This window comes from Budorcas taxicolor, chromosome 2 (genome assembly GCF_023091745.1).
Source record: "Budorcas taxicolor isolate Tak-1 chromosome 2, Takin1.1, whole genome shotgun sequence".
In the NCBI taxonomy this organism is placed as follows: Eukaryota; Metazoa; Chordata; class Mammalia; order Artiodactyla; family Bovidae; genus Budorcas; species Budorcas taxicolor.
Window position 1 is genome coordinate 165,237,155 of NC_068911.1, and position 11,716 is coordinate 165,248,870.

Sequence of the window (11,716 nt, forward strand, 5' to 3'; positions counted from 1 at the left end):
ATCTGCCTGCCAATGCAGGGGACACAGGTTCAATCCCTGGTCCAGGAAGTTTCCACATGCCGTGCAGCAACTAAGCCCATGAGTCACAACTCCTGAGCCCAAGTGCTGCAGCTACTGAAGCCCGCGAGCCTAGGGCCTGTGCTCCACAACAGGAGAAGCCACTGCAATGAGAAGCCTGCACACCACGACGAAGAGTAGCCCCTGCTCGCCAAAACTCAAGGAAGTCCTCTTGCAGCAATGAAGACCCAGTGCAACCTAAATAAATAAAATTATTTTTAATAAAGCCCTTGCCTAGCATCTGACACATACATTAGTATATGCATTCTAAGTAGTAGCTGTAAGTATTATTACCCTGAGCCGGGGTGTGCAGGGGACTAGCGGAGAAAAGCTAAACTGTGTCAAAAACTAACTGTGTCAGAGCAACACTGCTGGAACAGGATGGGAGAAGCAGCCCCACAGGAACGTTTTGGGACCTGAGCCAAGGATCACCCAGCAGGGGTCAAAGGCTCAGTGTGAGGGGATGGGTGGATGGGTAATGGAATTCCATTCCAGCCCCATGGGATTGCACAGGGGCAACGCCGATGTGCTGGGTACTGAGTTGTGGAAGCCTGACCCAAGTTGGGCTTCTTCCTAAACTGCTGTAGTGCCATGGTCTCCCCTTGAAAACTACTCCCTCGCCCCCAGAATAGCCAGGTAGCCATGTCTGTGCCTCAGGGTTCCTGCGCCCCTGCCCCGCAGCCAATAGAATCACAGAGCATCCATACACCTCCAGTTAATTGACCAACCAGAGACACAGAGACTGTGGTCAAGTAATAGGTCAAAGCCAGGGTCAGTGAAATCCTCTCCAGAGGGAGCCAGAGAGTAAGTATTTGCCTCTGTCTCTGAGGCTTCCCTTGTAGCTCAGTTGGTAAAGAACCCACCTACAATGCAGGAGACCCAGGTTCAATGCCTGGATTGGGAAGATCCCCTGGAGAAGGAAATGGCAACCCACTCCAGTATTCTTGCCTGGAGAATCCCGTGGACTGTAGCCTGCCAGGCTCCTCTGTCCATGGGGTCGCAAGAGTTGGACACGACTTAGTGACTAAACCTCCCCTGAGGCTTCCAGCCCTGCCTGCTGTCTATGAGAGGGCCTGTATTCTTTGGGTAAACCCCTTCACAGATGCCATGTGGCAGAGTCCTCTATAGCAGAGACACCAGACCTCCTGCCTTTGAGAGGCATAGCATCACTTCCTCTGCATTTATTGGTTAAAGTGGGCCGCAGAGCTGTCCCAGATTCAACGTGGGATGAGAATACACAAGGCGTGACTATTGGGAGGCATGATTCATGGGGACCATCTCTGAGGACTAGCGGCACAAAATCCATCCAGTCTCTATATAGCCACCTGCATGCATGTGTGCTAAGTTGCTTCAGTTGTGTCTGACTCTTTGCAACCCCATGGACTGTAGCCCACCAGGCTCCTCTGTCCATAGGATTCTCCAGGTAAGAATACTGGAGTGGGCTGCCAGGCCCTTCTCCAGGGGATATTCCCGACACAGGGGTCAAACCCGGGTCTCCTGCATTGGCAAGTGGGTTCTTGACCACTTGTACCACCTGGGAAGGCCCTATATAGCCACAACCTCCCTCTAAGCTGTCATCATATCAGCCTGGAGGTCCGCAGTAATTTTCTAAGAGATCCCCCTGCATTACTCTTACCTCTGCCAATCTAGTCCCACCGTGCCACCAGAGTGTTCTTATCAAAACACAAACAACATCAAATGTAAATTGTCAATCCCCATTCTAAACCCTGCAATGACTTCCCATGGCTCTTGGGAGAAAGTCCCAGATCCTTAGCCAAGCCTGTGAAGCCCTGCATCAGGGACCCAGTTGCAGGTTCCTCACTCTCCCTGCCACCACCATCTGGGCCTTCCTGCATCTCCTGCTCCGCCCTTCCCTTTCCTGAGGCCTTCTTATTCGCCAGTCCTGGACCAGTGTCCCTGACTCTTCATCCAACCACCTGCTGCTCATCCTTCAGATCTCCGCCTCAGCGCCCCTTCCTAAGAAGGCTGACACTAGCACTTTGGGGCACTCAACACATTTTTCTGTAAGAAAAATTCCAACTCAAAGTGGCCCAAGCAAAAAAAGAATTTGTTGCCTCATGTATCTAAGCCACCAAGGAATAAAAGTTGAGACCCAAACTTTGCTTCAAGTCTCAGCTGGGCCTTTAGCGAGGCTGGCTTTCTCCTCAGGCAGGCTGTCACCCCATCTGCCAGCCCTGGACCCCAGGACTGTGTCTCCCTGGGCCTTTTGCTTAATATGCATGTGTCTGATTGGCTGGACCTTCATTTCCAGCCATCTCCCTCCCCCGAGCTGGGAGATAGGATGAATGTGGAAGGAGAGTGGGGCAGGGGTAGCTCCCCAAAGGAGTGTTGTTACCTGAAGAAGAGGGATGCATGCTAGGCAGGTAATAAACACTGATGCATTCCCTTTACATATCGTCCTCAACTTAGGATGGGGTTACATTCCAATAAACTCATTGTAAGTTGAATATATCATGAGCTGAAAATGCATTTAATACATCCAACCTACCAAACATCGTAACTCAGCCTAGCCTACCTTAAATGGGCTCAGAGCACTTACATTAGCCTGCAGTTGGGCAAAATCATCTAATGCAAACCCTATTTTATAATCAAGTGCTTAATACGTCACGTAATTTATTGAATACTGTACTGAAAGTGAAAATTAGAATGGCTGTGTGGGTGCAGAATAGTTCTAAGTATACGTGTGCTTTACCCTTGTGACCATGTGGCTGACCCGGAGCTGCGGCTGCTGCTGCCCAGCATCACAAAACAGTATTGTACTGCATATCACCAGCCTGGGGAAATATCAAACTTCAAAATTCAAAGTATGGTTTCTACTGAATGTGTATCGCTTTCACGCCATTGTGAAGCTGAAACATTGTAAGCTGAACCATCATAAGTGAGAGACCATCTGTATTTTCTTTGCTGGCACCCTGAATGTCTCCTTCACAAGTCCAGGCATGCTCTCATCTTAGGGTCTTTACACAAGCTGCTCCCTCTGCCTGGAATGCTTTTCTTTTAATAGTATAAATCTATTAAAAAATATTTACTTTGGAATTTCTTACAGAAAATTCCTAAAAATTGGATGCCCCCCTTCATCCAGATTCCCCAAACATTAACGTTTTAAGTTTTCTCATTCTTTTTCTCTCTGTACAAGTATATTTTTCTATGTGAATATACACATAAATATTGTATGTCTCTATAACTTATTTTTTTCTAGATTGTCTGAGAGTAAGTTGCAGACACAATTCCCCTTCACCCCAAATATATCAGGGTGTATTTCACCTGGAGAGTGCTTCCTCCAGATACACAAATGTCTCACTCCGGATGTGATGTACCCTCACCTCCTTAAAGTCTTTGAAAGTTCAAATGAAACCTTTTTAAGGGAGCCTCCCCAACCACCCTTTTAAAGATTTCAACCCACCCCTCTACACACACTGTTGTCACTCTTGGTCCTCTTCCCTCGTCATACTTTTTCCTCTTTTATGGCACCTTTCACTTTCCAGAATCTTAGAATTTATATATTAAGTCTATGTACTTAAAGCTTCATAAAGGCAAGTCTCTTGTGTTCACTGAACAATCCTAAGCTCCTAAGACAGTATTTAGCACAAAGCAGATCGTCAATAAATATTTATTAAATGAATGAATCACAGCAGTGAGGGCACAGTGCTTTTCAGCAGGTGGCGCCACGGGCCTGGCTCTGTCTTGGAGCTTTTCTGTGATGTTCTCTGAGGCGCCCAGGCTCTCCATGAGACAATCTGTGATGCTGGTTTATGTATCCCCTAGCCAAGGTGGGGATGACCCAAGACAAAACTGAGATGCCTATTTTGCTATTACCTTGGCTCCCCTTTTTCTCTCCTTCACCCACCCCAAAGCTACCCTGTACCCCAGTATTATTTCCCCAGATGGCAACCATTCCCCTCTTGTGTGTCAGGGACAGGGCAGTTCTGTGCAAAGAGCACTGGGCAGGAACCCTTGGAAAAGTCACTTTCCTCTCTGGGTCCACGTTCCCTTCTTCATGACTCCATCTCTGAGACTCTTGGTGACTCAGATATCCTCCACAATCTCTTTACATCTCTGCCCTGGGAAATCTAGGTTGAGATGGCACCCTTTTCTCTGATGGAAGCTTGTGTCTCTTCTTCTTACAAGGAATGGATGATAAAAGTATTTTCAGGTCAGAAGCTTCTATTTTCTAGTCTCCCAGTTTGGGACCTAAACATAGCGGAATTTGAATCTAAAGCTGCCGCACCGAAGTAACTCTATGGACCCTGCAATTTGCTTGAGTGTTCTGAACGTCAGTTCTCTCCACTGTGAAACAGGTTTAGTAATACCTCCTGCAGAAGGTTGTTGAGAAGAGTAAATTAAAAGATGCACACAGCTCTGCACGTCACGTGACACATAGAGAGTGTTCCAAAAATAGTAACTGCTGTTAGCTTCTGAGCCCCGAGTGGATCCCTGCAGGTGCACATGGGTGAGGTTGGGTGGGGCGCATTTCTGGAATCCTCTCTGCTCTGCAGGTGTGGGCCTGGGCGCTGTGTGCAGCCGGCTCCTGCGGTGGACATGGGTGGAGGCTGTGGCTATTCTGGAGACACCAGTTCCTGGTGTCTAGACGGAGCTCAGGCCCCTCCTTTCCCCACCATGGAGATGGAGCCCAGAAGTCTGAGTCACAGAAAACACTTGAAGGTCTCTGGGAAAGCTCTCTGGGCCAGGAGCCCTTAGAAGATGTTCTTCCCACATGTTTAGTTTGTTGAAATATTGTATTTGTCATTTACATCTGCAAAACAAAATAACTCTCAAAACGTAATGGCTTCAAACAGCAAACATATATTCTTTCACACCGTTTCTGAGGCTTGGCAATCAGGAGGCAGCTTAGCTGGGTGGCCTGGCTCAGGGTCTTTCATGAATTTGTGGTCAACCAAGGTTGCAAACAAATGAGAGCTTTAACCGAGGCTGAAGGATCCTCTTACTGGAAGCTCAGTTACACAGCCAGGAAGCTTGGGTTCTTCGCCTTGTGCATTTCTCCCAGGGGATGCCTAACACTGGACAGAATAAGCAAAATAAAAGAGAGAAAGTATGGGACAGAACCTTAGCATCTTTTATAACCTAATCTCAAAAGTGACATGCCATCATTTCTGCCACACTCTAGTCACCACACAGACCAACCTGATACAATGTGCAGGCACGGATTACCCGAGGAGGCAGGGCTTGCTGGGAGCTATTTTGAAAGCTGCCCATCACAGGTATAATTTCCATATAATGAAATTCATAGATGTTAGCTATACAGTTTGATCAGATTTTTAATGTATATTTGACCCTCGATGTGATTTATTGATTTGTTTTTGGCCGCGCTGGGTCTTCACTGGGCTTACTCTTGTTGCAGGGAAGCGGGGCTACTCTTCATTGTGGTGCGTGGGCTTCTCTTGCGGTAGCTCTAGAGCTCAGGCTCAGAAGCTGTGGCGAATGGGCTTAGTTGCCCCACAGCATGTGCGATCTTCCCGGACTAGGGATCAAACCCGTGTCCCCTGTATTGGCAGGTAGATTAACCACTGGACCACCAAGGAAGCCCAAGCCCAGTTTGATGAGTTTTAACAATCAAATATTCTCCTGAAGCTCACACTCCTGTCGAGGTTTGGAATGTGTCCATCCCCTCACAATGCCCTGCATCCGCAGAACATTCCTCAGAACAGCCGTCACCTTACGCCTCGTCACGGTGGATCCTCGCTCCCCCAAGCAACCGCTGATCTTATTTCTATCTATATCTGACCCACAGTTGTGCCCGATCTAGAACTTCATAAAAGTGGATTTGGACCGCCTGTACTCCTTTGTGTCTGGCTTCTCGCGTTCTGAATGCTGATTGTGAGATTCATCCCCGTGGTTGTGTGTGTCAGTGGTTCGTTCCTTTTCATTGCTGAGTCAGGCACTCTCACCTCAGTGTGAGTCTTACTCTTCTTCAGTGTGCCCTGTGACATGTGAGGACAAAGAATGTCGCCTGCCATTTCAGTAAACAAAGGGTGTTGAGGCCATCATGCCATCGGCCACTACAGCTACCCCAACTGTGTACCCTGAGGGGATTCAGGATGGAGATAAACAGGATCCTGGCCCTAGACAGTTAAGATGCATTTCAAAAGAATGATTTCAAGAAGCCCAGACTCTTGCATCTTCCCATGTACAAGAAAGTGCTAAATTTATTAGCTTTTTCTTTAATTAACATTAATCATTTGATATTCTGACTACCTGGGGAATTTTTTTGCAACCCTATATGTCCTGTCTCCTCCCTTAGCTCTTCAGAACAGTCCCTCAGAGCTATCTGAGAGGCTTTAGTCCTCAGTATGTCCACTGAATAAATCATAATTCTCAACTTTCAGGTTGTGCTTTTTTTCAGTTGATACTTGACAACTGGCAGTTAATTCTGCATGTTTCTCCTCCTGTCGAACTGTGACCTGTTTGAGGGCGGAGGCTGTCTCTCTCTCTCTCTCTCTCTTTTTTTTTTAAGCAGCACTATGTGGCATGCAAGATCTTAGTTCCCTGACCAGGGAATGAACCCTCACCCCTTGCAGTATAAGCAGAATCTTAACCACTGGAGCACCAGGGAAGTCCCTGTATCTCATTTATTTATGGGTCCCCAGTATGAGCTCGGGGCTTCCCTGGTGGCTCCATGGCAAAGAATCTTCCTCCTAGGCAGGAGCCACAGGAGATGTGTGTTCGACCCCTGGGTTGGGAAGATCCCCTGGAGGCGGGCATAGCAGCCCAGTCCAGAATTCTTGCCTGAAGAATCCCCAGGGATGGAAGACCTGGCCAGCTACAGTCCACAGGGTTACATAGAGTTGGACACAAATGAAGTGACTCAGCACAGCACAGAATATGAACTCAGTGCTTGCCTAGACAGTAAGTGCTGGGAACTTGAAAGTGGGGCATGATAGGAAGTAGGGGTCACCAGGGAGCCAAGTGGTGGGGCAGGCAGGCTGGACACTGGTGGGAGACCTGTCCACTGGCGCCAGAAATCACTCCAAGATCCAGAATCCCCAGGCCTGGGGAGCTCAAAGAGATCTCCACCCAGAGGTTCTAGGACACAGAGGGGCCTCCAGGGCAACAAACACAGAAGGGCCCGAGTCCAGGGCTGCCATCCCAGGCCACTGAAAATCTCACTGGTTGAGGACAGACTCAATAAGATGGTAAATCCCGATTCTCCTTCTCTTGTTTCCTCCCTTTTCACCCAAACAGCGCACCTGCCAACTAGCCCCAACACTCAGGCAAAGGTTGGAAGGCAAGCCTCTCTGAGAACCTCTGTTCAGCCCCTCCCTCTCACACTGCACACTGGCCTCACCCTTGGCAGAGTCTTGAGAAAGACCAGGGCTAAGCTTCCAACATCCAGTAGGCTTTTTGGAATCTCAGGACCCCTGGAACATGGACTTAGGGGTCAGGGTGTTGAGTCCCTCCTCTACCACCTTCTGGTTATGTGACTTTGGCTAGAAGACTCCCTTGTCCATAAAATGGGTGATAGCTAGTAGGGTGAGGGTAGGACCGATTAAGATAAAGTGCTAAGTGCAGTAGCTGGCAGAGAAAGGGTAATGCGACTTGGTGGGACAAGATACCAGGCAGGACCTTCTCTGTTTATCCAGAAAGGTAGGATTAACACCAGAAGCCAGGACTGAGAACAAAAGGCAAAAAGTATTCCACCTTCCAAGCTTGGAGGACTGCTGGCTTCCCACAGGGCCTGGCAGGAAACGCCTTTTAAGCACACCCAGGGTGCTATGTCCAACTGTGCCCCCCATAGTATGTCTCGTCCCACTGGGCCTTCTGCAATGTGACCTGATCACTCCTGCATCAAGAGGACAAGTCACGTCCCCTCCCCTTGAATCTGGGCTGACCTTGGAGACAGAATACAACAAGTGTCCCAGGTGACTTTTGAGACAAGGCCAAAAGGAACCTTGCAACTTCTTCCTTAGTCTCTTGGAAAGCTCACTCTGTAGACAGTCCCTCTTGAGACAGTCCCTCTCCAAGAACCCAGCGACTTTGCTGTGAGAAGCCAAGCCACGTGAACCGGCCGTGTGTTGTCCCTCCGGCTTAATTTCGGACACATACAGAAGTAAACAGCAGCTTGCAGCAAGCAGCAGTGAGTGGTAACCGGAAGCAGGGTCTCAATTTCCCAGGCCTCAATTTCCCAGGGTCTCAATTTTCCAGGGGTAACCACTGGACCACAGGAGCCAGCAGTTAGGGCTAAGGTCCCTAGTCTTGCTTGCCTAGTCAAGAACAAATTCAGGCAAGGAGGCAGATGGTAAAGTAAGAGGCTTATTGAAAAGAAAAGTATGTGTAGAAAGGCACATGGGCAAGTTCACAGAGAGAGTCTGTCTTCGGAAAGTTTAACTCCTTTATACAGGGGCACTTTTTCAGATCTTTGTCTTCCCTCAGGCCAATCACCTTGCTGTGTCCCCCACCCAGTCACCCCACCCCCCAGTTAATTTGTCTCGGGACCCTCCCCTGGGTGCGCCTGCACACCTGAGCCAAGATGGATCTCAAAGTGAAGGCTTCTGGAAGGAGCAAGACTCATTATGGTCTGGAATTATCACCTGATTTTTGACTCCAAGAAGCCTTTCTGCACCTGTGTAATGTCTTCCTTATCCTTTACTCAGACAGGGTTTTTGTCTCTCTCCACAAACAAGACAATTTGTGGAAAATTCTTAAAGAGATAGGAATACCAGACCACCTGACCTGCCTCTTGAGAAACATGTATGCAGGTCAGGAAGCAACATTTAGAACTGGACATGGAACAACAGACTGGTTCCAAATAGGAAAAGGAGTATGTCAAGGCTGTATATTGTCACCCTATTTATTTAACTTATATGCAGAGTACGTCATGAGAAATGCTGGGCTGGATGAAGCACAAGCTGGAATCAAGATTGCCAGGAGAAATCTCAATAACCTCAGATATGCAGATGACACCACCCTTATGGCAGAAAGTGAAGAAGAACTAAAAAGCCTCTTGAAAGTGAAAGAGGAGAGTGAAAAAGTTGGCTTAAAGCTCAACATTCAGAAAACGAAGATCATGGCATCCAGTCCCATCACTTCATGGGATATAGATGGGGAAACAGTGAAAACAGTGACAGACCTTATTTTCTTGGGCTCCAAAATCACTGCAGATGGTGACTGCAGCTATGAAATTAAAAGATGCTTACTCCTTGGAAGAAAAGTTATGAGCAACCTAGACAGCATATTAAACAGCAGAGACATTACTTTGTCCACAAAGGTCCATCTAGTCAAAGCTATGGTTTTTCCAGTAGTCATGTATGGATGTGAGAGTTGGACTATTAAGAAAGCTGAGTGCCAAAGAATTGATGCTTTTGAACTGTGGTGTTGGAGAAGACTTGTGATAGTCCCTTGGACTGCAAGGAGATCCAACCAGTCCATCCTAAAGGAAATCAGTTCTGAATATTCATTGGAAGGACTGATGTTGAAGCTGAAACTCCAATACTTTGGCCACCTGATGCAAAGAACTGACTCATTTGGAAAGACCCTGATGCTGGGAAAGATTGGAGGCAGGAGAAGAGGATGACAGAGGATGAGATAGTTGGATGGCATCACCAACTCAATGGACATGAGTTTGGGTAAATTCCAGGAGTTGGTGATGGACAGGGAGGCCTGGTGTGCTGCAGTGCATGGGGTCACAAAGAGTTGGACACAACTGAGTGACTGAACTGAACTGAAGTGAACTGTCCTTGCCATAATTATTCCCTTGAGGTGTTTACAAGAGGTAAGGACTGGCTACTTACCTGTTTCTGTTGTTACTTCCATTTGTGAAAGCAAACAGGGGGCTGGTTATAAATTCCTCACCTAGAGCCCACGTATCTCTTATCTCAGGAAATGCAAACAGAAGGGTGGCTGGTAGTAAATGTCCAACCTGGAGCCCGTCTATCTCCTACCTCAGGGTGACAGTGTCCGCTGAGCCTTCAAGCCATCCCAGCTCAGGCGCCAGCCCCATGGATGAAGCAGCCTCCAGGTGATTCCAGCCCCACGCATTTGAATCTTCCCAACAAAGAGTCCAGACATCATAGAGCAATGTATTAGTTATCTATCGCTGTATAACAGATTATCCCCTAAATGCTACAGCTTAAAACAACAAACATTTGTGATCTCACAGTTTCTGACAGTTAGGAATCCGAGAGGAGCACCTCCGGATGGTTCTGACTCAGGGTCTCTCGTGAAGTTGCAGTCAAGTTGTTGGCCTAGGGCTGTAGTCATCTCTCTCTGGGGTCAGCAGGAGGCCTCAGTTCTTCCCTAGATGGGTCTCTCCATATATGAGTGTCATCACTCATGGCAGCTGGCTTCTTGCTGGAAAAGAGAGGTACAGTCTCTGAGTGTATTCAACACAATTACCAGGTTTCCTCAGGGAGAAAAGTCTGCCGAATTCAAAGTAATTTCTACTAGCCTTACTGGGATGTGCTGGGAAATTCTCTGTATTAAATTTCATTGGGAGAAATAGCAGGCTTTTCACTTGAGAGTATTAAATCTGGAAAAGGTCCATCAAAAAGAGGGAGAGAGCCAAAAACCACAGTATCTTTTATAACCTAGACTCCAAAGTGACATCCTATCACTTCTGCCATATACTGTTGGTTACACAAACCAATCTGATAGAAAGTGGGAGGGGACTACACAACGACGTAAAAACCCAGAGGCAGGGCTCATTGGGAACCATCTTGGAGGCTACCTAAGGTGAGCAGAGCCTAGGCATCTCCCCTGTGCCCTGTACCATTCTTGTCCCACAGAATCCATGAGTGTGATCAAATGCTGATTGCTTGTCCCCGTGAAGCTCAGGGTGCCCTATTACACAGTCGTAGGCTTCCCCGAAAGCTCTGCAATAAAGAATCTGCCTGCAAGGCAGCAGATGCAGGTTCAGTCTTCCTGGGTTGGGAAGATTCCCTGGAGAAGGAAATGGCAACCCACTCCATTATTCTTGCCTGGAAAATTACACGAACAAAGGCTACAGTCCATGGGGTTGCAAAGAGTGGGATGCATCTTAGCAACCAAACAAGACAATGAGAACAGATCCAAGAGAAGTGTTCATCTAGTTCCAGGTGCCACTAGAGGGCGTCTGACTGCTCATCCCCTGTGGGTGTCAACGGAGTCTCTGGCATTTGCCAAAATAAAGGGCACTGGAGAGAAATGACCAAGGAGGTGACCAGGTGGCAAATGGGCAAGAAGACGAAGAAAGACTAATTCTGCCCATGTCCATGGGCCCTGGGATTGGGGCTGCAGAGAGCAGAAGCTCGGGGGCAGCAGGCCATTGGGGTGCTAAGAGCAAGCCTTGTCAGGGAGCTCGAGGCTGCCAGCAGAGGAAGTTATTTGTCACAGAGTCCTTGAACAGCATGGCCTTGCCCAGGGGGCGGTGGGAAGCACCTCCACGCACCATGTCTGCAGATAATGAATGAGTTGAGCAACTGTAATGACAGGAACACAGCCATGCTATAAGCAGTCACCGAGGGGTCAGCCAAAGGTCAGCAAGAGCCACCTAAGGAAACAAGTCTCTTTTTTTTCCCCCTTCTCGTTCCTCCACCAGAGGGCAGGGAAGACACAGATCAGAGCACACCAGTCTCCTCTCCTGCCACAGGTCCTGCCTGCTGCAACTTTGAATCCAATATTGATTGATCTTTAAAAAAGGAAAAAC